The 27,568-nt window shown below is 38.9% G+C and overlaps 1 protein-coding gene across 7 annotated transcripts in view; it reads right to left on the bottom strand.

Annotated features, from left to right (window-relative positions):
- Positions 1–27,568, bottom strand: part of IPCEF1 (interaction protein for cytohesin exchange factors 1) — a 167,701-nt gene that overhangs the window by 100,857 nt on the left and 39,276 nt on the right. For 5 of the 7 annotated variants that reach the window (XM_070796422.1, XM_070796417.1, XM_070796419.1 and 2 more), the window contains one exon: positions 18,592–18,635. The exons of 1 other annotated variant lie outside the window; for it this stretch is intronic. The gene's annotated coding sequence lies outside the window, so the exon portion shown is untranslated. Of the gene's footprint in view, positions 1–18,591; positions 18,636–24,999; positions 25,269–27,568 lie in introns of all 7 variants that reach the window. One more of the 7 variants, XM_070796418.1, reaches the window with a different exon arrangement.

Raw genomic sequence — 27,568 nt, forward strand, 5'->3', positions numbered from 1 at the left:
CTGGACAAAAGGAACCAGCTCAGCTAACGATGTTATAGGGTACATGGTGTCTCTAAAAAATAGGTAGCACCAAGATTTGATAAAAATACTTATAAAGCACACAATAAAATTAGCTTGTGGAAAATAATAATAATGCTGGCAAAAGTGCTTTGGAAGTAATAATTTTTCCATAGTCCCAACCTTTCTGAGAATATTAGTTTAAGGAAGCTGCCTGTGAGTGAAAGAGTTAAAGGAAGAAGTGTTAAATTCTCTGATGTTTTGATAAAGAATTTTTGTATAATTCCCAGGAATTAAAAACATATAAGAGCCTAACGAGAGTAACAAATAACATTTATAAATCAAGTTTCCAATTCTTTGCTTTCAACAAAATTGAAGAAAAATCTATTTTAAGTCTATTAATCATTAAAAGTAGTTGTGGTATTTGGCATATTCTTGGGAGAAGTTCAAAAAGTGCTCCATTCCCACCTATTTATTTATATGAAAAATAGTTTTAAGTGCTCACATACATAAAAAAACAGTAATAGGATTAAAACTGGTTCTGAACTCTAATACTGGAAATAAATAATACTCATGGGTATTGTTACATACCCAACACTTTGGCCACCTGTTGCAAAGAGCCGACTCATTAGAAAAGACGCTGATTCTGGGAAAGATTGAAGGTAGGAGGAGAAGGGGATGACAGAGGACGAGATGGTTGGATGGCATCACTGACTCAATGGACATGAGTTTAAGCAAATTGCAGGAGATGGTGATGGATGGGGAAGCCTGGTGTGCTGCAGTCCATGGAGTTGCAAAGAGTTGGACACGACTGAGAGACTGAACAACATAATTAGGAAGAAAATCTCATCTGTGTCATTAAACACTGCATTTTCATTAAAAACATTTACCTCTTGTATTAATCATCATCTGTCAAGATGTGTAACATATTCATATTTTTTGTTAAATTACAAACCAATAATAATTATAATGACTCACTCCAAATGAAATCATTTATGGTTTAAAGGATTATGCCACTTCAAAATTTTTTAATAAATTTCATTTTAAATATATGCAATATATTGTTGAAATGTATTACAGGATTATTAATAAGTTTTAAGCATAAAAATGTTTTATAATTGTACAAAAATCCATTGAATGTTGGAATAAAAATATGAGTTCTGGGGGGGGAAAGTGCTATGTAAAATCTAAAATTCCAAAGATTACTTTAAAAAAATAATTAACCATATCAAATTTCTGTTTATATTTAATAAGTTATAAAGAGAATATAACATTTTTCAGGCTTTCCCAGTGGCAGGAGCCATAGGAGATGTGGGTTTGATTCCGGGTCAGGAAGATCTCCTGGAGGGGTGCATAGCAACCCACTCCCATATGCCTGCTTGGAAAATCCCATGGACAGAGGAGTCTGACCGGCTATAGTGCATAGGGTCGCAAAGAGTCAGACATGATTGACTTGACTTAGCACGCACGTATAACCTTTTTTCACTATCAAGATTCATAATATGCCACAAATTACATCTTTTGCAACTATTTAAACGGAGAAGGCAACGGCACCCCACTCCAGTACTCTTGCCTGGAAAATTCCATGGACGGAGGAGCCCGGTGGGCTGCCGTCGTGGGGCCGCTAAGAGTCGGACATGACTGAGCGACTTCACTTACACTTTTCAGTTTCATGCATTGGAGAAGGAAATGGCAACCCACTCCAGTGTTCTTGCCTGGAGAATCCCAGGGACAGGGGAGCCTGATGGGCTGCCATCTATGGGGTCGAGCAGAGTTGGACATGACTGAAGTGACTTAGCAGCAGCAACAGCAGCAAACGTATGATAAAAACTCTGGGTGACAACTTAAAATGTGAGGAAGTACGTAGGGTTTCCATATTATTTTATAGATATACAACCAAAAAAAATGTTTTAAAATCAGTGCACACACATGGTTTAGGGCCAAACAGATCTCACTCCACCACTTAAATGTGGAAACTTAAAAAAAAAAACCCACCTAATTTCTCTAAATAGTAAGAGCTTCATCCATTAAACAGAAATGACAATAACCAGCTGATAGGATTTTGTTACAATTAAGTGAAATATCATATGGGAGACACGTGGATGCTCAACAAGAGGTAGCAATTACCTAGAATGGGTGCAATTACCCAGAAATAGCTTTATTATAGAAAACTATTCTTCCTAATGGAGTTAGCACCCAACTAAAGGGTTTGAACAAGTTAGATAACAGGTTTCATCAAATAAAATAGCTTTCCCACTTCAAGGTTGAATAAACTCCCTAACCTACTCTCCTAGAGACATTTTTGGTACCTAATTTCAGAGTTTAAGGAAATAGTTTTCTCAGTTATCTGAGACAATTACCTTCTTTGGAGAACAATTCCTTAACACAATACCACATGCTGCTGCTCCTGCTGCTAAGTCGCTTCGAATTGTGTCCAACTTTGTGCGACCCCATAGATGGCAGCCCACCAGGCTCCCCCATCCCTGGGATTCTGCAGGCAAGAACACTGGAGAACACAGTGCATGAAAGTGAAAAGTGAAAGTGAAGTCTCTCAGTCGTGTCCGACTCAGCAACCCCATGGACTGCAGTTTACCAGGCTCCTCCTCCATGAGATTTCCCAGGCAAGAGCTCTGGAGTGAAGTGCCATTGCCTTCTCCCAACACCACATGAGACTTAGCAAAAACACTAAGGTCATTACTATTTTTTAAGTCAGTGAGATGAAATCAAATCAAATATTTGTATTTCTGATAAGTCCTGTAATTGAAAAGTGGAAATATATTTCATTACAATTCCACAGACGAAACTGTTCCTGAATTTATTACTGGTTTTCTGGACTGAATGTTTGTGTCCCTGAAAAATTCATATGTTGATATCTAATTCCAAGTGTGATAGTATTTGGAGGTGGGGACTTTGGGCGGTAGTTAGTTCATGATGCAGTATGGGGGGAGCTCTCATAAATGAAATTAGTGCCCTTATAAGAAGGGACCAGACTCACTCTCTCCCTACGTATAGCTATAAGAAGAATCAGCAGTCTGCAACCCAGAAGAGAGCTTGTATCTGAACCTAGCAAGCTGACACCATATTCTTGGACTTCCAGCCTCCACAACTGTGAGAAATGAATTTTCTGTTGTTGATAAGCCCCCTTGTTTACAATATTTTGTTACAGCAGCCCAAGCTAGCTAAGATGCTGGTGAAGAATCGTTCCTTTTTGTTTTATCCTAACAAAATAAAACTTCATTCTAGCAATTTATTTTAGAAACTTTTTGGTAAACTAGTTAAGTAGAAATACGTATTCTGGTCCTATATCATTTTAAAACCAGAAAATAAATTAAGAACACATGTATACCTGTGGCGGATTCATTTTGATATTTGGCAAAACTAATACAATTTTGTAAAGTTTAAAAATAAAATAAAATTTTAAAATATATATATATATTTTGTGTGTATTAAAAAAAAGAACTTGAAAAAAAAAAGAATATCAATACACAACAAATGCACTATTGATAAAGCAGACAGTTGATAATTAGCATTTTTTAAGTTAAAAAAATTCACTAAAGGCAGTTATAGTTTCCATTGATCCAAAAGTAACTGTCTTAATTATGTCTTAAAATTATCTTTGGGGATGATGTAGTGAAACAAGTACCATGCCTACCCTTTTAAAGAAGAATAAAGAATTGTCTTTATTTATATCTATATAAATAAAAAATTGCCTTCTTTATTTTAAAGAAGACAATTTATTATGATCTCAAGATAGTTTTCCGTTTGAAAAAAACTATGGGCTAGGCTTATTCTCTTTTTCATGGAGCCTTAAGTGAAAACAACATAATGAACAAAAAGTTTAAAAGCCAACAGATTCATTCACAACAGGCTTATCCTTTAAAATTACAGTGTTAGCACTCAACAAGACACTCTCAGAACAGTAAATGGATTTATAGACAATCCAAGAGCATAGGCAAACAATGTGCATTATTCTTAATCCAAAAACTAGAGCTCTTCAGAAGCAGAAAAATGCTGGTCACCTAAAGGCAGAACTCTCAATCATCAAAAAAGCATGGAAAATGTGTGACAACAAAGTACACGCTTAACTAGCAATGACACCAGCCTGTAAGCGTCTTCTGTTAAGTGACTGTCCATCATAGCAACACCATGGGAGCAGCAGAGAAAATGCGTCTTTGCTCAGATAAAAAAGTGAAGAACATGAAACAATCCATTAGCTTTGCTCCTTAGCACGACATCTCTTATTAAGGCAGAGTAGAAGAGAAGGGAGCAAAATTCAAGATGCCCCCCCTTCATCCCCACCCCCTGGGAGCATGCACGTATTGGGTGGGCTTGTCTGTGGTTATCACTTTGTCCAGGAAATTTATGAAAGGGAAAAATTTATTCAAATTATTGAAAACTTTTTCCTTTTAGCTTTATTGTCATTCTGTCCCAATCCATCTCTCCTACAAGTTTTAAAAGTCTTATTCTTCTTCTTTCATTTATTTTCTCTTTTTTGTCTTTAACTCTTCCACGCATTTCACTACATTTCTTTTCTGCGGTCTCTCCACTTTGAAGATAATCCGACAGATGGTTTTAAGAGTCGCAGCTTTTTTTAAACAGAAACTATAATTAAAATTACTTTATTTTCAACACCACCGAAATGCTGTGATCCATCGTCTCGGGAAATTGGCAGCCTTCATCTTTTCTTCTCCCTCCTACCTTCCCACATAAGCTTTCAGCCCTGACAATCACAATTTAGACATAAAAGTCCACAAATCTAAGATGGAAAAGCCCTTCTTTCAGCCAATAATGTCAATCTCTATCCCTAAACAATCATTTTTACCATAGTAACAAGCAATGTAAGCGATGACCAACAATCCCTCTTCTACCTCTTGGAGGAACCTGCACCAACCCAGAAGGCTGGTGGCCGCCCCAGCTTAGCGAGGCACGAAGCTCCCTTACATCTTTGACCTCAGACATATAGGTCCCTTTGCAGCTTCCAGAACCCGAAAGATTCACAGATTATGATCTGCAACCCAGCATGCCTTAGGGCTCTGGCAAGCGACTGGAGCCCTGCCAATCCCCCTCCCAGTGTAGCCAGTGCTGCCCACGTGAGCCCTGTGCTCATTGCTCCCAAGAAGGCACTTTCCCTTTAACAGCTAGTGGGGTCAACCAGATGCCCAGAGACCAGTGGGACTCATACCTATGGGATCAATTCTGTTCCTATGACTGTCTTAAATTCCATGATGCCAGCCCAGATTAACCCCACCAGCCCTCCAGAACTGAGCTAGCACACTGATTTTTGGCTCTTCAAATTATGTATAAAGGCAGGGGGCCTGCAAAATATACTTTCACCCACCCCCTCAACATACACACGCACAAAAATGCACACCATAGTAGCAACTTCGTGCACCAATGCAGATAAAGCCTGCAAAGTACCTGCCTCCTCTCCTACACCAGTGACAGATGGAAGGAACTTCTAGGAGTCAGTAATTCTACCATTCAAACTAGCTGTGTGCTGAGGCTGGATTTATAAGATTTGTGATGGAAACCCAAGGAACCTCCTCTAGCCCCAGTCTGTCTAGCCCCAGTATGCTCCATCAAGTATGAACAGGGCTTCCAGGCATATGACAAGGCCACAGGAACCACTGGTAGCCCTTCTCACAAAGGATCAGTTATTAGGTCTGCTACGGGGTGTCCTGAAGTACATACACCCTGTTTGTCCATAGTGGCAGCTCCTAGGCAACACGTGATCCCTAAATTCACTTCACTCCAGCCTGTATGGGCGAGAGTAGATGCTGCGTGCTAAGATGGGCAAGACAAGAATGGCAAATGATCACCCTTCCCTTTCTACAATCTGCAGCCCTAAATTTCTCCATGTGACTTGCAGGCATATTTTCTCTCTCTGGAAGAGAGCACATGTTTCTGACTGTGATATCCAGACTGTGTTTACACTGCTCTGAGGCAACCTGTCACCTTAATTAAGCTTTACCCCAACAACCTTCCATTGAACCCTCTTTCCACAAAAGTGAGTAAGTATAACTCCATGCAGCAGTGCCCTCTTCTATGGAACCATTGCAGGCTAGAAAGAAGCTAGAAAAACTATTACAAAAGCTGCCTGCTGTTTGTACCCATTGCTCTGGAGTTGGACAAAAATTTTTCTTTTGTTTGGCTGATTCTTTCTAGGGAAATATTGTTTCGATGGGACTTGCTGCTTTTGCAAAATAATGCATGAGGCCCAATCTAAAAGCAGAGGTCGTGACCATAAGGAGCTAACCTGCTGTGCATCAGCACAGGAAAGGCTGCCTTAACCAAGGGGCTCCCAGAGTGGCACTAGTGGTAAAGAACCCACCTGCCAATGCAGGAGGAGGTGGTAAGAGACGCAGGTTCGATCCCTGGGTCAGAAAGATGCCCTGGATGAGGAAATGGCACCTTACTCCAGTATTCTTGCCTGGGAAATCCCATGCACAGAGGATCCTGGTGGGTTCATGGGGTCGAAAAGAGTCAAACACAACTAAGCATCTGAGCACAGGTACAGACTTTATCAAAAAAAAAAAAAGGCGACTTCTCTTAGATACAGTGACACTCAGCAGGATTCTCAAAAATTCTTTGCAGTCTTCACTTCAACTCAGTAAAATAACAATACATACACTTTCACAAATAAAGAAACTGATATTCAGAGCACGTAGACTAGCTACTTCACATGGCTAGCAAGTCATAAAGGCAAAATTTGAATTCAAGTCTTCAGACTCCCATCTTGGGGTCCTTTGGATATTAGCAGTGCTGCCTCTTATAATAAACTTTGCCTTTTCAACTTAACAGCATGCTTAATTTTTCTGCAAACAGTAAATCTCATCACATTCTTAAAGAATAAATTGAGTGCCATAATTCTTGTAGACACTCCAAGCCAGGCATACAGTAGGCACCTAATAAATATCTGTTGACTTATTCTGACCCTCCCTCTACTTAAGGACAAGTTAGAGTAAATTTAAACAATGTACCAAATTTGAACAATTCAGAGAAGCTTTATGTGACTCACCACAATTGACATCTTTTACTCAAAGGGCTGACCTTCTCAGGTGGCTCAGTGGTAAAGAATCTGCCTGCCAATGCAGGAGACTTAAGAGATATGAGTTCAGTCCTGGGGTCATGAAGATCCTCTGAAGGAGGAAATGGCAACCCACTCCAGTATTCTTGCCTGGAGAATCCCATGGACAGAGGAGCCTGGCGGGCTACAGTCCATGGGGTTGCAAAGAGTCAGATACAACTGAGCGACTAAGCATGCACTCAAAGGGCTACAGATCCGCTGCCACAGGGTGATTTTGAAGGATCTGATCAGCAAGGAATATAGTACCTAGAAAGAGACATCAGAGACTCGAATGCAGTTTGTTTTCAAATTAAGCACCCGTGCCAAGACTTCATTCATAAATAATGTAGGGCTCACTTCCTGGTTGCCGTCCTACATATCTGTATCAGTCTCTCAACAACCTTGATGCAAGTATCTGATTTTTGTGTCTGCTGACAAATTCTTGGTTAATGTCTCCAAAATTTTTAAAGAGATGTATATCTATTTATTATCTAAGAAGAGCTGTTAAATTATTAAACCCATTCTCGTGTGTGTGTGTGTGTGTGTGTGTGTGCGTGTGCTCAGTCGCTCAGTCATGTCTCTTTGTGACCCTATGGACTGTTGCCTGACATGCTCCTCTGTCCATGGGATTTCTGAGGCAAGCCTACTGGAGTGGGTGGCCATTTCCTCCTCCAAAGGATTTTCCTGACCAGGATTGAACCCGAATCTCCTGTGTCTCCTGCATTGCAGGCAGATTCTTTACCTGCTGAGTCAAAAGCCATTCTTAAATACCCCCAAGTTGAGACATTTGTTGACACAGTCCATGTACTGTTGCCTTCAGAACTCGATTAGCTGTCTCTGGAATCATAATATATATGCAAAGAGACACCTAGTGGACAAATATATATGTACACTATTGAGACCAGAGACGGACTCAAAAGACCATTCTCTCTAATTTAACACGCTTTAGACGTCAATTGAGCAGTTTTTAAAACTACTGGAATCATAAAGCTGGATATATAAGTTTTACAAAATATTATTTTATGTTCATTTCTACAGGAAATTTTTGCTCTTTTTTTAATTAGACTATCATTGACATAAAGTCCTGAGAAATAATACAAAAATGAGAGTAGAATGTGATTGACCAGCCACTTGTGTTTCTCTGAACATATGTGTGCTTATTTTTGGTTTCCACCTCTTCAGAGACCTTATGTGTGAGATTTTCCATTGTCTTTGGGTTGTTTTATTCTTGCTTTTAATTAAGTAAAGCTTTTTTTTTTTTTTTTTTCCAGCCTGTTTCCTGTGGTCTGCCGGGCTTCCTGTGGCCTGCCTGCTCTCTTCATTTCATACTCCCTTCTCACCCACACCTCACCTACACACAGTTTTCTACCCATCTTCTCACATTCAACTTATATATGCACCTGCCACCCTCCCACTGCCCTAGATAATTTTAACCTCAAAAGTAAAAGTCTTGTCATCACAAGAAAGCAAGGAATCATTTACCTATTCCTGACACCATTTTACTGAAATTTGGTTATGTCCAACGTTTAGAAACGTTTTATTAATTAAATAGATAAGTTAAATTTGAATGTGTATGAATGCATGGACTCCAACTTGTAGAATTTTAGCTCTGAAAAAGGAATACTTGTTCTTGAGGAAACCAGACAACATTTACAAAGTCCACTCACTCCGAGACTGCCGTACCAGGAAAAGCCAAGTCATGTGGAATCCCAGGAGAACAAAGTGCCAGGAAAAGCCAAGAACACAGATGTGTGGTTGAAAAAGTGGTCTTGGAAGTGGGTCTTCCTGTCCCAACCACCCCAGCTGAAACCACATGAAACAGATGAACAGCCAAGCCAAGCAAGTTCAGTTCAGTTCAGTCATTCAGTCGTGTCTGACTCTTTGTGACCCCATAGACTGCAGCACGCCAGGCTTCCCAAGCCAAGCCAAGCCAAGCTGAGCCCTTCCCAAATTCTGTCATGGGCAAACCAATGAGGTCCTCTATCATTTTCAATAAGCTCTTTCCTCCACAGCGTATTTGATGGCAAAATCTTGAACCTTTTCTTGGATATTAGGACTATACTGGGAGAAGGCAATGGCACCCCACTCCAGTACTCTTGCCTGGAAAATCCCATGGACAGAGGAGCCTGGTGGGCTGCAGTCCATGGGGTTGCTAAGAGTTGGACCTGACTGAGTGACTTCACTTTCACTTTCCACTTTCATGCACTGGAGAAGGAAATGGCAACCCACTCCAGTGTTCTTGCCTGGAGAATCCCAGGGATGGCGGAGCCTGGTGGGCTGCCGTCTCTGGGGTCACACAGAGTTGGACACGACTGAAGTGACTTAGCAGCAGCAGCAGCAGGACTATACTAACGATTCTCAACATTGTGTCAGAAGTGCTCATTTAAAAATAGTAAGAATTACAATAATTAAAAAATAAGAAATTAAGATCGTCTATTTTCAGAAAATATGATTTTACATGTTGTTGTGGAACAACAACAATGATTTTACACGTGGAAAAGAATCAACACAAATTATTTAAACTAAAAGTGGATATAGAAGGCTTGCTAGATACCAGCCCAGTATGTAAAAACCAATAACTTTCTACATTCCAGCAACAAATAGCATGAAAATAAAATTTGTAAGAAGATATGCATATAGCAGCATCATTAAATCCCAAATCTGTTGGAATGAATCTAACTAAAGACATGAGATCCTTCTATGAGGCAATCTACAAAACACTATTGGAAGAAATTTAAGAACATCTAAAGAAATGGAAGGCTAGGTCACATTCATTAATTAGAGGACTTAATTGCAAAGATAACTACAGTTAGTGCTTTTTCTTTGCTGTTATTTTTATTATCTTACAGCCATGGGATATTATTTTACCTTTTATTTTAAATTTTTTGTTGTTTTGTCTTTCATTTTAGATCTATAATCTACTTGCAATTGAATTTTGATTCTGGTTAGTTTTATTTTTCAAATCAATAACTAACTGAGCATAATTTATTGAAAATACTGTCATTTCCATGTCTAATCATAAAGGAGAAACTTGGTAAGTTGGAACTCTAAAATTAAGAATTTTCATTTTCCAAAAGACAACATTAGGGACTGTAAAAGCAAGAAAATGAATGAGAAAAGATGTGCAATATATATAACCTATACAAGGCTATATACCAAACTGCATAAAGAACTCCTATAAATCAGTCAGAAACACAGAAAAACCCAAAAGAAAAATGAAAAAAAAAAAGTCTTAGGCATTTCACAAAGGAGGATATCAATTAGTAAATATATGTATGAGAAGGTGCTAAGCCTCATATAACAATCAGTGAAATGAAAGGCAAACCTGCAAAGAAACATCATTAAACATCCATCAAAATCATGAAATTTTAGAAGACTGACAATAGCAAGTACACTGTAGAGCCAATGAAAACAATCAACCACTGCTGCCGGAAGTGTAAATTAAGACAACCATTTTGGAAAACTGTTTGGCAAAATCTGCTAAGCTAACCAGTATAGCCTATGACCCATAAATTTTATTCTTAAGTGTACATGCATCAGATATGCATGCACACAAAAGTTGAAAACGTATGTAAGAATGTTTCTAGCAACTTTATTGATAATAGCAAAAATGTTTTTAAAAATCCAAATGTCTATCAACAGGAAAGTGGATAAATAAATTGTGGATTGGTCACATCTGGAATACTACTTAGCAATAAAAAGGAGGAGACTCATCTCACAGTCTTATAATGAGAGAAAAAATCAGATATCAGAGAAAATAAATGGCATGATTCTGTTTATACAAAATAATAAAACTGGCAAAACTAGATCTCAGTGTTTAGCAAAGTACACTTGGGTCATAAAATTATACAGAAATGCAAGAAAGTAAGGATTACAAATGGTAGGAAAGTGGTTACCTTTAAGGGAAAGCAGGGATTATTTATTAGAAGGGGCACAAAAGGTGTCCTGGGGTCCCAAGAATATCCTTTCTTGATTCAAGTAATAGTTACAAGAATTTTTTCTGTGTGATAAATCAAGCTATTCACATTAGTTTTGTGCACTCTTCTCTATTAATATTATATTTAATATAAGTTTTATTTCAAAATAAAATTTAAGAAGTAAGAATTAGCAATATGTTATCTAAAAAGATATGAAATGTTAAATTAAAAGATAGAAACAGATATCCAGGAAAACATAAGCTAAAAGAAAGCTGTGATGACAATTTTAATATCTGAAAATATAAAATTCATGATAAATATATACATTTATAACAAAAACTAAGATCGGAAAATATAACCAGCATAAACATATAAATATATTGTCTTAAGAAACTACAGCTCAGAACTGGAAAGAGAAATATATAACTTAACAATTATATATATATGTTATAGATAACAAAAATAAAATGTCATAGTTTATTGACATTAAACTATATCAATAGCTCATGCTAAGTCACTTCAGTCGTGTCCGACTCTGTGCAACCCCATAGACAGCAGCCCACTAGGCTCCCCCATCCCTGGGATTCTCCAGGCAAGAATACTGGAGTGGGTTGCCATTTCCTTCTCCAACGCATGAAAGTGAAAAGTGAAAGTGAAGTCGCTTAGTCGTGTCCGACTCTTAGCGACCCCATGAACTTCAGCCTACCAGGGTCCTCCATCCATGGGATTTTCCAGGCAAGAGTACTGGAGTGGGGTGCTATTGCCAAGCAGACAATAAATAAACAGAAATGTAGATGATACAAATTAGCAAATTTATATACACAAAACTCTATACTTGAGAAACAAAGGATAAACTCTCATGTTCAGAATACACAGTATTTGTCAATAATTGATAAAAGTACTATATTACAAAGAGGTCTTGATAAATTTCACAAAGTCAATTTAACACAGACTATGTTCTCTGACTGCAATGCATTAATTATAGAAATTAATAGTGAAAACTTTGGCCCCTGGTGGCTCAGATGGTAAAGAATCTGCCTGCAATGTGGGAGACCTGGGTTCTATCTCTGGGTTGAGAAGATTCTTGGAGTAGGAAACGGCAACCCACTCCACTATTCTTGCCTGGAGAATTCCCCTAATGAAAACATAGCTTTAAAAAGTCTGTATGTCTGGAAACTAAATCTTGCAGTACTAAAAACAAAACAAAACAAAACAAAACTGGATAATCAACAAGGACTTGTGTATAGCACAGGGAACTCCACTCAATATTCTAGGATACAATAACTGATAAAGGAAAAGAATCTGAAGAAGAATGGATATGTGTATATGTATATAACTAAGCCACTTTGCTGTATACCTGAAACTAACACAACACTGTAAATTAACTATACACCAATATAAAGATAAAAATTAAACTTTAAAAATATTTGAAAATTTTAATAGATTAAAAAGAAAATGGGAAATAATTAGAATTTATCACCACTGAAAACACTATATATCAAAAGTTTTAGGAAACACAGCTAAAGCATTTTTCAAAGGAAAATTTATACCTTAAATTCATTTATCAAAACACAAGAGGAATAAAAACAGATTAAGAGCTTAAGGAAAAAACTAGAAAAATAGCAAAATAACAAACCCAAGGAGGAAATAGAAAAAGTAAAGGCAGAAATCAATAAAATAGAAAAATATAGAGAAGATTAATAAAACACAAAGCTAATTCTTTAAACAAAAATTAGTAAAGTAGAAATTCAACAAGACTGATAAGGGGGGAAAATGAGATGCACATAAAAGCTTCTGAGTTATAGCTCTTAACCTACCAATTATTCAGCCCGAAATTGTTAACATCAAAAAATGTCATTCAAATGCAGAAAAATAGTTAAGAAAAAAATCTAATATAGAGATATTACCCAATTATCCATCTTATAATCTGCTTTCCTGAAAGAAATAAAATATTCTTTGCCAAAGTCTAACATTTTTTCATACACTGATCAGTGGGAGTAAAAATATAATTGAAAATGAAATAAATTATTCATAAAATCAGAGAAAATTATTTTCCCTATAATTTTTTTCAGGCAAAATTGCTTAACATTTAAAAACTAATTATATCATGTAAAATTCTAAATCAAGCAAATTGGAAAATTACCATCTGGTTTCAGATCTGCTGCTTTATTCCACCTATTAATCTCAGGCCCTTTAAATACAGGCCCTCATTTCTCAAATCCTTCACTAGAAGGATCTTTTATTGACTATTTACTAATTTTTGTCTAACCAGCATCTTTTACTTCAAGAATTGCCTCTTTCCCTTCGGTGTGGCTCTGTTAATCATGTGGCTCCACATTCCCACACAGGAGCAAGTATATGGCTTAGGTTGGCCAACCATTCATTCATTCAGCAAATAGGTACTGGCTGATCATATGCCAGGCAGTCTAACAGACTGAAGATACAATATTGAACACAACAGATAAAACCTCCTGCCCTCAAGGGATCTACAAACATGGGAGCAGACAAACAACAAGATAAGTAAGTAAAACAAATGGTATATCAGGTGGACATAAACAGGGAAAAATAAAATAGTAGAGAGTATCATAGAGGGTTGTGATTTTTAAATAGATGGATAGAAATGGACTCACTAAATAGTTGACATTTGGGTAAAGACTTGAAAGACATCAAGAAACAGCCAATGGCTACTCAAGGGTGAAGCAGCCCGGGTTTAGGGAACGGTCAACGCAGCGGCCCCAGATTGGGATTGGGTGTGTGTCTGGCCTATTGAGGCATAACAAGGAGTCCAGCAGTGTAGGCTGAGTAAGCAATGGGAGGAGGGTGCAGAAGATGAGGTCAGAAGGGTCATGGGAGGTCAGAGCATGCAGGTCTTGGTGGTCATTTTTTTTTTTTGCATTAGGAATTATCATTTTTATTTTAAATTCAAAAAGAAATTTGAATTGAGAATTATGTGTATTATATAAATTACATAAATCTAGTAGGTGTGAGAACTGGGTCTGAACTAAGGTCATATATAGTGACAAAGACCAACTGATTCTCCTTTGTTAGCATCACTGATAGAAATTTATCTCTTTTCCATTCTCATTACTTCAAAGTGTAGTTCAGCCCATCATCACCTGGCCTGGACCACTTTAGTTGATTCCCCCTATCTTGGTTCCTATGCTTCCATTTCATCTTCAATCCTGCTACAGATAAACCTTTCTATGATCTGATCATGTCACTTATCAATTAGAAACCCTTCCAAGGCCTCTCATCAACTCTATGACAGGGTACAAATCTGTCCATGTGGCCCTCCATGATCTGCATCCCTCATCTCTCTTGTATCATCTTTTAGATCTTGGTGGTCTTTCGAGTGATGGATCTTGGTGGTCTTTCGAGTGATGGTTGAAGACTCTAGCTTTCCTTGAAATGAAACAGGCAAGTTTTGCAGGGTTTTGATCTGACAAACACATTAGCAGCTCTGGCTCTAACACTGAGAGAGACTGAAGGGAGAGAGAATATAAACTGAGGAACTAGTTAAAAGTTCCCTGAGGTCATCCCAAGAAGATGTGAGAATGTCTTGAGCCCAAGCAGAAGCAGTAGAGGTGGTAAGAAGTAGATGGACCAAAACACTTAACTTCTTTGACATAATGACAAATTCAGAAAGGAGTACATGAACCAACTCAGGCTACTCAGGAAATTCTTCCTGGAGTATTAGGATAAGATTTGTCCTTTTTTCCCTGGGATTTTAGTCATAATACAACACGAACCTGGAGTTAACAGTGGCCATACCTGGGAAACCAAAACAGTGGGAAGCAGAACACAAAGAAGGGAAAAAAATCTTCCACTGCCACAAAATGCTGAATCAGATATATTTCCAAAGATGTGCACTTGAACCTTGTTGTTTAGTTGCTAAGCTGTGTCTGATTCTTTGCAACCCTATGGACTCTAGACCATCAGGCTCCTCTGTCCATGGGCTTTCCCAGGCAGGAATACTAGAGTGGGTTGCATTTCCTTCACCAGGGGATCATTCCAACCCAGGGATCAGACCTGCATCTCCTGCACTGGCAGGCAGATTCTTTACCATTGAACCACCTGGCACATGTCTTATGAAATTTCAGAATTCCTAAGAGATACAAAAAATTCTTAAAAGTTTATAGACAAGATAAAAAGATATTATCTACACAGAAACAAAATAAGAATGGCATCAGTTTTCTCATATGCAACATGGAATGTCAAAGATATTGGAGCTTTGCCTTGAAAGTTCTAAATGAAAATAAATTTTCTCCATAAAATTCAATACCTAGTCAAACACGCAATCAATCATGAGGTCAAAATACCTTCTCAGACATGTTTATTCCCCACGTACCCTATATAAAAGTATTGCTTGGTAAAACACTCTAATAAAGTGAAAAGGAGAAAACCATGACATTAAGATTCAGGGAAAGCTGAATAATGGGGAAAAATTATGAAAGACAATCTATTAAAACTGTTCTTAGTTTCATATTCCTTGCTTGATATCCCATGAATTGATTTTGCAATCAAACCTCTGTGTTTAGAGTTACATTTAATTTCAAGTAATGATGGTTTTATTTAGAAGAAATAATAGATATTATTAATAATACAAATAGAGTCTATAGACATCTAAACACTTGAGGGCCATTTTTTCCCATTGTCGATTATATCTATATCATCCCTAATTCCTTGTCAGTAATACTTGCTTTATTTTCCCCAACCTAAAGTCAGCAAGTAAAAAAACATGAAATTAATTTTAAAAGATTAAAATTGCTCACCAAAGGAAAGCATATTAAAATATAAAGAATTAGAGAGATGACACGGAGAAGGCAATGGCAACCCACTCCAGTACTCTTGCCTGGCAAATCCCATGGACGGAGGAGCCTGGTAGACTGCAGTCCATGGGGTCACTAGGCGTCGGACACGACTGAGCGACCTCACTGTCACTTTTCACTTTCATGCATTGGAGAAGGCAATGGCAACCCACTCCAGTGTTCTTGCCTAGATAATCCCAGGGACAGGGGAGCTTGGTGGGCTGCCATCTCTGGGGTCACACAGAGTTGGACATGACTGAAGCGACTTAGCAGAGAGGTGACAGAGTTAGAAAGTTGTTTCATATATGTGCCAAGTACAAGGATTTCCAGCAAAATTCATCAAAGAAGAAATGACTGGTGCTCACTGTAACTGGTTTTCCTCTCCCCTCTGGGCCTGCAAGAAGACTTCCAGCCCCATGTGGTGACGAGTGGCCATATGCCTAGTTCTGGCCAACAGTGGAGGTGATGTGGAACACCTCCTGTCTAGAGACGAGTGTGAGTCCTCCACGTGCTCTCTTCTGCTGTCACGGCAAACCCTGCAGCCACCTGCTGCCATGGTGATGCCACAAGGGGTGGAGCTTCATCAGCTGCATCCCTGAGGGACTGTGTGGAGCAGAGGAGCCCTCCCCTTCTCGTGTCAACTAGTATTGACTATATAGTGTAAATAAGAAACTGAAGTTTCTTGTGTAAAGCCACTGAGCCTTCAGAGTTAATCTGCTACCATGGCACAGCCTAGCGTGGCCTGATAAGGGTTATTTTGCCTTTATAATCATTAACAAAAGACTTTTCTAATTTACTTAAGTTAGGTGTAAATTTTTCTCTTGTAAAGTAAACTGACATACCTAAGGTAGTCAATCCCTTTTTTGAACACATTAGTAGAAGGTGTTTGATTAGCAAAGACATTGACATTTTTACTGAGGACCATAAACTCAGAGAAAAACGTCTGAAATAGGAACTGTTTTGCTTCCCGAGTAAGCTTATTTCTCTCCTCCCCCTTTTCCTCACTCCCTACAAACAATAAATACAGAACATTTTCTGGGAAAATGGTCCATTAATTTGTGCAAGTAACCTCAAAAGATTTCAAAATATTCAGTGAATACCTATCAGTTTTAGAATCAGATTCTGTCCCTTAGAAAGCTACGTTCATATTTTGAACCAAAATTTAAGAAAGCACAAATATCATTAGCCAGTTAAAATAACAGCCCCAATGTTAACCTGCCGTCCCAATAATTTGAAGAAGTTGCAGATTCTGTTTCAAAGGATATGTAAGTAATTTCTCAGCTAGCCACTCTCTTTGTAATTTAGTCCTTACCCCTGTTCACACTGGCATGCATGCATGCACACTATGTTGCTTGGGTTGTGCCCAACTCTTTGTGACCATATGGACTGTAACCCTCCAGGTTCCTCTGTCCATGGGATTCTTCAAGCCAGAATACTGGAGTGGATTTCCATGCCCTCCTCCAGGGTCAAAATGGTATATTTTGTGCAAAAGAATTACAAGTCTTCGGGAAGAAAGAAACATATGTGGTAACTACTCCTTCACTGCCAGAACAGATTTTAACATAGAGTCTATTTTAAAATAAGTCAAGAAATCCTTGGAGTCTAAGTTGTTTTTCCATTAGAAGTCTGAGACTTGGCCCTACATATTTCTGTTCTGGAAAAACTCTATTGACATTCTGAGTCACCTGGAAACATAAATTAACATTGAGTAGGTCTTAGAACATAATATTCATAGGCACAGCAAAAAAAAAAAAAAAAAAAGAACAAAAAAAATACATCTGTGTTCAAAATATATTCACACAAAACTTCACAATATTGACTGCCCAGCAAGAATATGTCAAAATAATTAGAAAAGCATTCTGTACTTAAAAACTCTGTGAAGACTACTGGTGGGAAAGTAAAAGGATACAGTTGCTGTGGAAAACAATACAGTGGAGCCTTAAAAAATTAAAAATAGGATTACCATACGATTCATCAATTTGACTTCCGGGTATGTAGTCACAAGAATTGAAAGCAGAATCTCAAAGAAATATTTGTACATCCATGTTTATAATAGCATTATCCACAATAGCTCAAAACATGGATGCAACCAATAAACAGATGAATGGATAAGCAAAATACACACAATGGAATATTATTTGGTCTTAAAAAGGAAGGAAATTCTGCAAAATGCTACAACATAAATGAACCCTGAGGACGTTATGTTATGAGAAATAAGCCAGTTACAAAAAGACAAACACTGTATGATTCCACTTATATGAAATACTTAGAGTAATCAAAACCATGAGCCAGGAAGTATTGTTATACTCGTGGGAGGGGCTGGTGGGAAGGGAAAGGGAAGCGTTATTGCTTAAGGGGCATAAAGTTTCAGCTCTACAAGATGAAAAGGGCTATGGGAAATGGTGGTAATTTATATGTGGGCATCTATTTCTTATAAAATAGATTCTTCACATAATTACAGTTTTATGGTATTCGATAGTTATGGTACGTTCCTGACCACTAAAGGGATCAAACAAGATAATTCCATAAATAAACTGCTTTGCTAAACAGCTCTCTCACTGAAAAGTAATCACTATCAAAAATCCATTTTCAGGTCCTCCGGAAAATCCAGAGGACCAAATACAACTGGTTATTTATTAATTCTATTAGCTTCTCTCTGCATTAATCCTACCATAGGAATAAATATACCTAGGCTATTACAATTTGGTTCACAAATTAGAATAACAAAGTGGAGTACAGGCTGTTCAAGTCACAAATATCACTAAGAGAAAGAATTAGTTCTGAAGAGTTCTCAATTACATACCAAAAAGCTATGAGGGTCCTTGTTCCAGTTCCGTTGACTCAGATCTGTACAAGAAAAAGTCAAGAAAGTGGTCATCAGATTTCTGCCAGGACGACTGCATGGGAGGAGGTCAAAGTCCTACCACATCAACCCCAAGAAAAGGCAGCAAAGTAGCAACTTTCTAATCACAAGGACCACAACCATAGCTTCCTTTTCTATGTCTGTGAGATTATTTCTGGTTTGTAAGTAAGTTTATTTGTATTATATTTTATATTTCACATATAAGTAATATCTAGTCCATCACTACATTAAAAAGTCCTCTATTTTCATATCAAAAACGACCAGACATCCTTTTTTCCTCTTCTACGGGCTGCACTGCACATTGCTCACACTTTGTGGCCTAAATTTCTAGTTTTGTTATTTTAAACTGCAAGGTAATGTAATGTTATGTTTTATCTAAATATTTTCCGAGTGCAATGATTTGAAATTATAACAGCTCACCAGAAGCGATATAAAAGTAGATGAATGTTAGCTGTACCAAATGCCAAGTCACTGGCTTCTGTTCACGTTTGTATTTAGAGCACCTAGCAGTGAACCAGCCATATTTCTCCCCACAACAAGACTCATGTCACTTCCTTCTGCTTTTCAAAGCAGAGAAAACAGCACTGTTTCAGCTGTGGTAATCAGCATTTGTACAAGAACTTCTTAGAATTGATATATTAAACTGGTTATAAAATTTTTCTTTCTACTCTTGGACCTCACAATCCTGGTATTGTTTGGTTGAAGGCCAACTCAAGAAAAGTTGGGGTATCAGTGCATGTATCTTGCTCAGAGCCAGAAGAATGAATCTCTAAGTAGACATTCCAGCCAGAAAGAACACAAACAGGTTTTCCCATCAAGAGCACTCATGGGCGTAAAAGCCAGACAAGTTTTATAGTAATACTGAAATTTTAAAAGTAATACCACCCATGTCTAGGTAAATGTGACTGCAGATGCTTATCTGGGTGGTATTTGGACTCAGATGTACTGACGAAATCACTTTGAGTTTAGGAAGATCTTAAAGAAATTGGGTGCTATTTTCCACTGGTTAAAACCACTTCACCACCTCCAGAAAGCCTCACACTGAGAGGACAGATTAAGATCCATTTACTCTTCCACCCAGGCACAATTTCTCTGACACTCAATGCTTTGAATATCTCATTTCAAAAGAAAAGAGTAATTTCAAATGCCTGAATAATGAGTGCGATACTTCACCCTTATCCAGTGCTCAGTGTCATAAGGAAGCAGAGACAGAATCCTGAAAATACCCAAAGAAGGAACAAAATTCTCCTTTCAGCTTCCACAGAATGCTGCAAATGTAGCATCATTTTCTTTCTGAGTTGGCATATCATTCACCCCCTCCAAGAAAAACCTATATCTTAGCCTTAGGAAAAGCATTATTCTTATCCTTCATTTGAATTCATTATGTAGGTCAAATACAGTAAAGAAAGATGCATTTGAAGACCATGCCTTAAATGTATAAATTACAGCCAGACAGAAAGAGCGGATGAAAAATGTCTCAGCAGTGAAGTCTTTAATAGAACATGTACCATTCATTTTCCCCCCACCAATTCTCAACAGACTCCCATTGTCTTCAAACAACAATAAGAGAAGCTGTCTGCAGTTAATTTAATCATTGTCATTTCCTAAGAAATAAGGACTGATGTCTATTGAAAATTATTCCAATTATGTCTTTGAAAATGAGTTCAAAACTGTTCAAATGACTGCTTTCAATACTATATTAACCTCTACCAAATGTTATTAGTTATTCTCACAATCTTCTTAGAGCAAAAAGAAAATGACATTAGTGCCTAACATTTTTATTCAGTAAAAATTCAAACTGGAGATGCCACAATCATTTAAAAAAATTTTGCTCCAATTTGATCTACTTAAGGATTAATCTAACCCTTTTCTATGACATCCCAAGAAGTAATTTCTCTGATTAAAAACAAAAACATGGCCAAAATCCATTTTATTGTACCAAATAAAATCAATGCTGTGCAATCACTTGAAAATAAGTAGAAGATAAGCAGAGAGAAGGCATCTCACAAAAAGAACGAAACAACAATGAAAATCACAGTGTCCATGTGTGCTGAGTCGCTTCAGTCGTGTCCGACTCTTTGCAACCCTATAGGCTGTAGCCAGTCAGGCTCCTCTGTCCATGGATTCTCCAGGCAAGAATACTAGAGTGGGTTGCCATGCCCTCCTCCAGGGGATCTTCCCGATCCAGGGATCAAACCCATATCTCTTACATTTCCTGCATTGGCAGGCAGGTTCTTTACCACTAGCACTGCCTGGGAAGCCCAAAAATCATAATAGCCCACGTTTATTAAGCCCTGATTATTATTTCATTTGTGTTTATGCTAGGTGCTGTACGTGCATTCATCATGTAGTTTTCACAACAACTCTGTAAAGTTGATGCTGTTTTTATTCCCATTTTACAAATGAAGATGAATGTCCTGAAATATGCAGCTCTGGCTGGCTGGCATCCACTACTCTGTAGACAGCTGCCACCCCAATTCTCACAGGTGGCTCCCTGTGCTACCCTGAATCCCTAACAAACCCCCAACATGTCTGTTTTTAATCAGTACTTTGATGAGGGCTCTCCATACAGACACACACTTTCAGTTGACTGTATTTCTCTCTCCAGAACCCAGATACCCTGGAAGAGGGATTGTGTGAGGAGGTGTAGAGAACAGTGAGGATCCAGGTCAGTGACCTCTGCATCCACAACCCCACCTCCTCTCATGAGGCCAAACTTCCCTCATCTCAGCTATTTCCAGGCACCCAGGGCTCTCTCTCCCTAAAGCTCCATTACACTCCTTAGAAATGCTCATGAATACAGATTCATTTGTGTCCACTTCCTGCACCTAGAAAAACTCACCTTCTGTACCTCTCCCTTGGACTGCAAGGAGATCCAACCAATCCATTCTGAAGGAGATCAGCCCTGAGATTTCTTTGGAAGGAATGATGCTAAAGCTGAAACTCCAGTACTTTGGCCACCTCATGCGAAGAGTTGACTCATTGGAAAAGACTCTGATGCTGGGAGGGATTGGGGGCAAGAGGAGAAGGGGACGACAGAGGATGAGATGGCTGGATGGCATCACTGACTCTATGGACGTGGGTCTCAGTGAACTCCGGGAGTTGGTGATGGACAGGGAGGCCTGGCGTGCTGTGATTCATGGGGTCGCAAAGAGTCAGACACAACTGAGCGACTGATCTGATCTGATCTGATCTGATCTGTACCTCTCCCTGACCAAAGTATGTATTCCATATAAAATGCTGGCTTGTGAATATCAGCATCAGTGGTTTAGAGGGAAGACAAAGGAACGTTAAAGTAGGAGAGGCTGTGGGCTTGCTCTAGTCCAGCTGCTTTTGGAAGCTTTCTGTCCATCATTCGAGTCTGCCATGTCTAAACCAAAACTGCAGATAAGTTCAGCCCTTCTTTCCCAGGGCTCTTGGACCCCGTGCACTGCACCTGGACACGCCTCTGAGTCCTTTCTGAAGCTGCTCAGCTGTTCACCAGATGCTGTCTGCCAGCCAGGAGTGACCCTGCTATGACATGCACAAGTACATTAGCAGTTGGTTGGCTGCAGCATAACTTTGCCACGTGTGTTGGCCAACTCTCATCCTGACGTGGTTGAAGAGACTGTGTTCCATGAAGGAAGTAAAGTTCATGACTTTCAGACTTTTCTGGGCTTTGATATGCTGTGCACTCAGGGTACACTTGATGAGAATGAAAGGAAGCACAGGGAGAAAGAAAAGAAAGGGGAAGAGAGCGATTTGGACAGTGAGTTATTGTAGGTCTTGGACCAGCCAGAGGGCATCAGGGGGCCAGGCATGAGAGGTGAGGGAAAGAAGCTGCCACAGAAGAGGATTTAAAGAAGACAGACAAACACGAAACACAAAAGTCACTTCTCAGCTTTACCATTCCCTATTCTGCTCCTCCCAGAGGCTGAAATCACACCTTTTACCTGTGTCCGCCCTCCCTTAAGTTCCAACATGCATGCGTGCATGCTAAGTCGCTTCAGTTGCGTCCGACTCTGTATGACCCTGTGGACTGTAGCCCACCAGGCTCCTCTGTCCATGGGATTCTCCAGGCAAGAATACTAGAGTAGCTGGCCATGCCCTTCTCCAGGGGATCTTCCCAACCCAAGGATTGAACCCCATCTTTTACATCTCCTGCATTGGCAGGCAGTTTCTTTACCACTAACGCCAAAGTTCCAACACACACCCTAGAAACTCACATGAGCACAAATTCACTTATGTCAACTTCCTGACCTAGGAAGACTCCCCTTCTGTACCTCTCCCTGAACACAACGGATATTCTACATTAAATGCTGGTTCATGAATGTCAGCATCAGTGGTTTACAGTAATGATGAAGGAACATTAAAGTAGGAGAGGCTATCAGGACCTTCCCACCTACACCCTCCCCCACTCACCTCCTGATGGTGGGACTGAGGGTGGATGAATGAGATGCAAATGCTAAATGCAGGTTATACAAGAAGCTTTCCCCTTCTCTTTCCTGTTGGTCTAAAGTCACTACATTTCTAATTGCTTGGCCCTTCTTGCAAGAGTAGGCTCCTGATTCACCACCCCTACCAGCAGCATGGACTTCCCCAGTGGCTCAGCCCTAAAGAATCTACCTGCAATGGTGGGAGGGGAAGATTCCCTGGAGGAGGGCATGACAAATCATTCCAGTATTCTCGCCTGGAGAATCCCATGGACAGAGAAACCTGGTGGGCTACAGTTCATAGGGTCACACAGAGTCAGACGCGACTGAAATGACTAGGCGTGCATGCCTACCCAAGAGCATGGGCTTCCCCGGTGGCTCAGTGGTAAAGAACCCACCTGCCAATGCAGTAGATGAGGATTCCATCCCTGGTCAGGAAGATCCCCTGGAGAAAGAAATAGCAACCCATTTTTTTCAGTATTTCTGCCTGGGAAATCCCATGGACAGAGAAGCCTGGTGGGCTACAGTCTCGGGGTCTCAAAAGAGTCGGACCACAACCTAGTGACTAAACAACAACAACCACGAGCATATTTTTAAACCTGAAATTGATGGGCACGTCTGACATGATGCCTATTATTGAGTGTTCGAAGGAACAAAGTGTCTTCAGGACCTTTGTCCACCATGTCCTTGTTCCAAGATGGCTCTGCCAATAAGCACAGCATCAATTCCACTTTTTATGTTTTTTATAGTAAAATATATATATTTACATTGTTTTAAATTTAAAATGCAAAAGAAAAGCATTAACAAAAGAAAACAAAAATCATCCATGAGCCCAACTCCAGAGATAACCCACTCTTAACTTGTTGTGTATTCCTGTTCCATTTTCTTCTATTCATTTGGAAAATTTGGACTGTAACAAGGGATATTCTATACATACAGCTTTGTGTCTACAAAGCCACAACTCAGAGCTCTGTGCAAATGGGGATTAGAGCTAATATTTGAGCTACTTGACAAGTCACATTTAGATCCTTTAATCATAGCAGAGGCCCTGACATTCCACTAACTTTATCAGGCATGTATGAGATTTTGGACGGCACCCTAATGAGCCGTAATGCTCTGAAGAGCATTCTTTTCTTATCTTGGTTTTTGAGCAGGAGGTCCTAGGGTGCAGAACAATGTAAAAGTCCACATGGACATTTTCAACATTTGAAACCAGCACATAAACACAGAAGTGCTTTTGAGAACAAGACCAATAACTTATAAGGTTCAATGATTGGTGCCATATCAAATATTCATTGTTTAATATTTCTGTGTTCTTTGAAGGGGAAAGCTACATAATGACAGAAAGCAAAGATTGTTTCTCTCAAAATTCACTGAAAAACATCGATTCAGGATCAACTGGTTCTGTGTTAGAGAACTATGGAAAATATAGAAAAATTTTCTTAGAAAAAACGTTGAGGACATATTAGAAAACATAGGATGATGATATTTCACATACACACCACTTTGATTTAACAATCTCTTAAACTGTCCCCCAAATGTCTTTTTAGAATTGGTTTGTTCTAATTGTTATTAGAACACCTTAATAACAAACTAAATTTAGGCCAACAGCTTAACTCTAACTTCCCAAACATTTCATGAGTTATTATAGTCAATTATATCATCTCCAATAAAGGAGACATTTTAATTTGTTCATACAAGAAACTGACTGTACCAACTGAAAACTGTATCAACTGAAAAAAAAAAAATGATGCAAGCCCAAAGAAAGCAAAGGAAATGGAGAGCAACCTTTCTGTAAAGAGTAAAGAACATCTCTTCTCCTTTCAATAGAAAATGAGTAATTCCTATTAAGGTTAACCAACATCATCAGGAGGAGAAAAATTTTCCTCTTCTTTCTGTCTTGGCTGTCTTGAGCCTGAACCCTAAGGATACTTACTAGAAGGTTCTATGGAGGTGTTACAAAAATGGCCACAGCCATATATCGGCAGCCCTTGGAGTAGGCGGAGAGCTGTTCACTGTTTAGTTCAGAATCATGTCCGACTCTTTGTGATCCTATGGACTGTATGTAGACTGCCAGGTCCATGGGATTTCTCAGGCAAGAATACTGGAGCAAGTAGCCATTTCCTTCTCCAGAGGATCTTCCTGACCCAGAGATTGAACCTGCGTTTCATGCACTGCAGAGTGAATTCTTTACCCCTGAGCCGCCTGGGAGAGAGAAGAGCAAAAAACTCTCACGAGGTTGAGCTGCGACTTACGAGTTCAGAGAGCAGGCATACAGAGAGGGATATACTTGTTTTGTTGTTGCTGGAATACATATGTTGCTTGCACTCTCTTTGTACAATTAGGTTACCGCCAGCTGTTCAGTGTGGTAATAACTTCCAGTAATACTCTATTTTCCACTGGCCGACCCACCTGGCACAGTCAAAGGATGGCTCAGGACCAGAGATCATATCATAGTGTAAATAGGTCTCTCTGTGTCTATGACAAGTGAAGGGAAACAGGGTTTCAAATAAACCTGAAGCAAGTTCGGGGAAAATCCTTCCAAATTTTAAAGCTCACGGTCGAACAAAACAGGAGAGAGAAACCCTAAAATTTTACATTATCAGCAATAAGCTGTGAAGCCCAAAAGAAGTTTTTTTTTTTGAACAATCAGTAGAAATGAAAACAATTCCAATCAGCTTATGCCAGACAGACTGGATTATCTTTCTATGCTATCTAGAGAAAAATGACTCTAAGATCACTATCGTGTGACGAGGCCACCAAAGAACACACACCTAAACATGTAGGGGCAAAGTATTTCAGAGATCTGTCAGGCAGTTAGTTTTTAAATGACCTTAATTTTCTTACTAATGTGCTGTTTCTGGTATTTTGTCAGCTTTTTAAAATGTGAAATTTATTGTCATTTCTAACATGTTTTTTCAATACCGAGTTTCTTAGAGCTTTTTCTTTGTAAGTCTGTATTATATTTGTACCTTGTTTAGCTCCAGTTTCTCACATTACAGCCTGGTCTCAGTTGAGCAATGGTAATGATGGGGGGAAGGGGGTGAAGAGGGAGTTGAGGATTATGTCCATGTTTGGGGCGTCGTCTCCTGGGACCATGAAATGGTGGTAGCTGGAGATTTGTGATGTTCCCCAAGGAACTTGAGAATCTTGGGCACAAGACTTGGGTCTGGCTAACACAGACATCCCTCCAACTTTGAAATATTAGCATTGTATTTTGTTAAATGTGCCTGCAGCTTTCCTGTTCTCCAAGTTATTGAAGCATTTGTTTAATCTGCTGCATGGAATAACTGCATTCCTATGCTTGCCAAGAGCATTAAATCCAACTGGCTGGTTCTCAATCCATGTCAAATGCTCAGTTACAGTAAACAATATTTATATAATATGTCTAAAGGCCTATCTATTACTGTATATTGCAGAGTTATTTACTCTTAGAGTGCTGAGACTTCAGGAGGTCTGTGATTCCCTGAAATTGTATACAGAGTTTAATGTGTGTCTGCATTGACAGCTTTCACCAGAGTCTCAAATTGGTCTATGACACATGAAAGTTAATAATCACTAATCCACATTTCAAGTGCCACCAAGGAGGTGATACTAAAAATAAATAACAATACTTCATACCTTCAAAATGTTTTAAAAAAATTTACACTAGAAAGTTTAAAATCTGTTACTAAAGTAAGCTGGGCCAGTAGAAACATGTCATTGGTTTACATGAGAAATTATAAGAGATAGCTCAATAAAACAAAGGAAGTTTTCAAATGTACCGTTAATTTCATTCCCCAGTGTATCGTTGCTATGAACTGAATCGTATCCCTCCACCCCCAAATTCAGATGTTGAAGTGTAACCTCCGGTGTGAAGGTTATTTGTAGATGGGCCTTTCAGAGCTCATAAGGATGGAAACCTCATGATGGGATTAGTGCCCTTAGAAAAGAACATAAAAGAGAACAATCACTCTCTTTCCACCCTCCAAGGACACATCAAGAAGGTGGCCGTCTGCAAGCCAGGAAGAGAGTCTGCACTGGAGCCCAGCCAAGCTGTCACCTTGACGTGGAACTTGTGAGCCATCAGAACTGTGAGGAATACGTGTCTGTCATTTAAACCACCCAGTCTAGGGTATTTTGCTACAGCAGCTCAAGCTAAGACAGTGAGTATGAGGCAAAGCTAACAGAAGAATTGTTCTCTAGTGTTAGTAGAGAGAGAGCCGGGCATCTCAGGAGATGTGATCATGAATCTGTAGCTAATTGCTTCTTACCCTTTACATTGAAGGTTAAACTTAGAATTAAATTTGCCATTGTACTCTTGTAAAGTACAAGAGTACTTGTTCTAGAACCTTCCCACATACACTTTGTATATTAATTTTACTTCAAGACACCATTTACATTTCATATCAATATTTTCCTTTTTCTCATCCACTAACTTGCCATCCTATTATAGTTTGCTGTATGAATCTCTTCAAGTTGCTTCAAATGGTTTCAAAAACAAATCAGATTATAAGTGAGAATAT

Source organism: Bos indicus, chromosome 9 (genome assembly GCF_029378745.1).
Source record: "Bos indicus isolate NIAB-ARS_2022 breed Sahiwal x Tharparkar chromosome 9, NIAB-ARS_B.indTharparkar_mat_pri_1.0, whole genome shotgun sequence".
NCBI classification, from domain to species: domain Eukaryota; kingdom Metazoa; phylum Chordata; class Mammalia; order Artiodactyla; family Bovidae; genus Bos; species Bos indicus.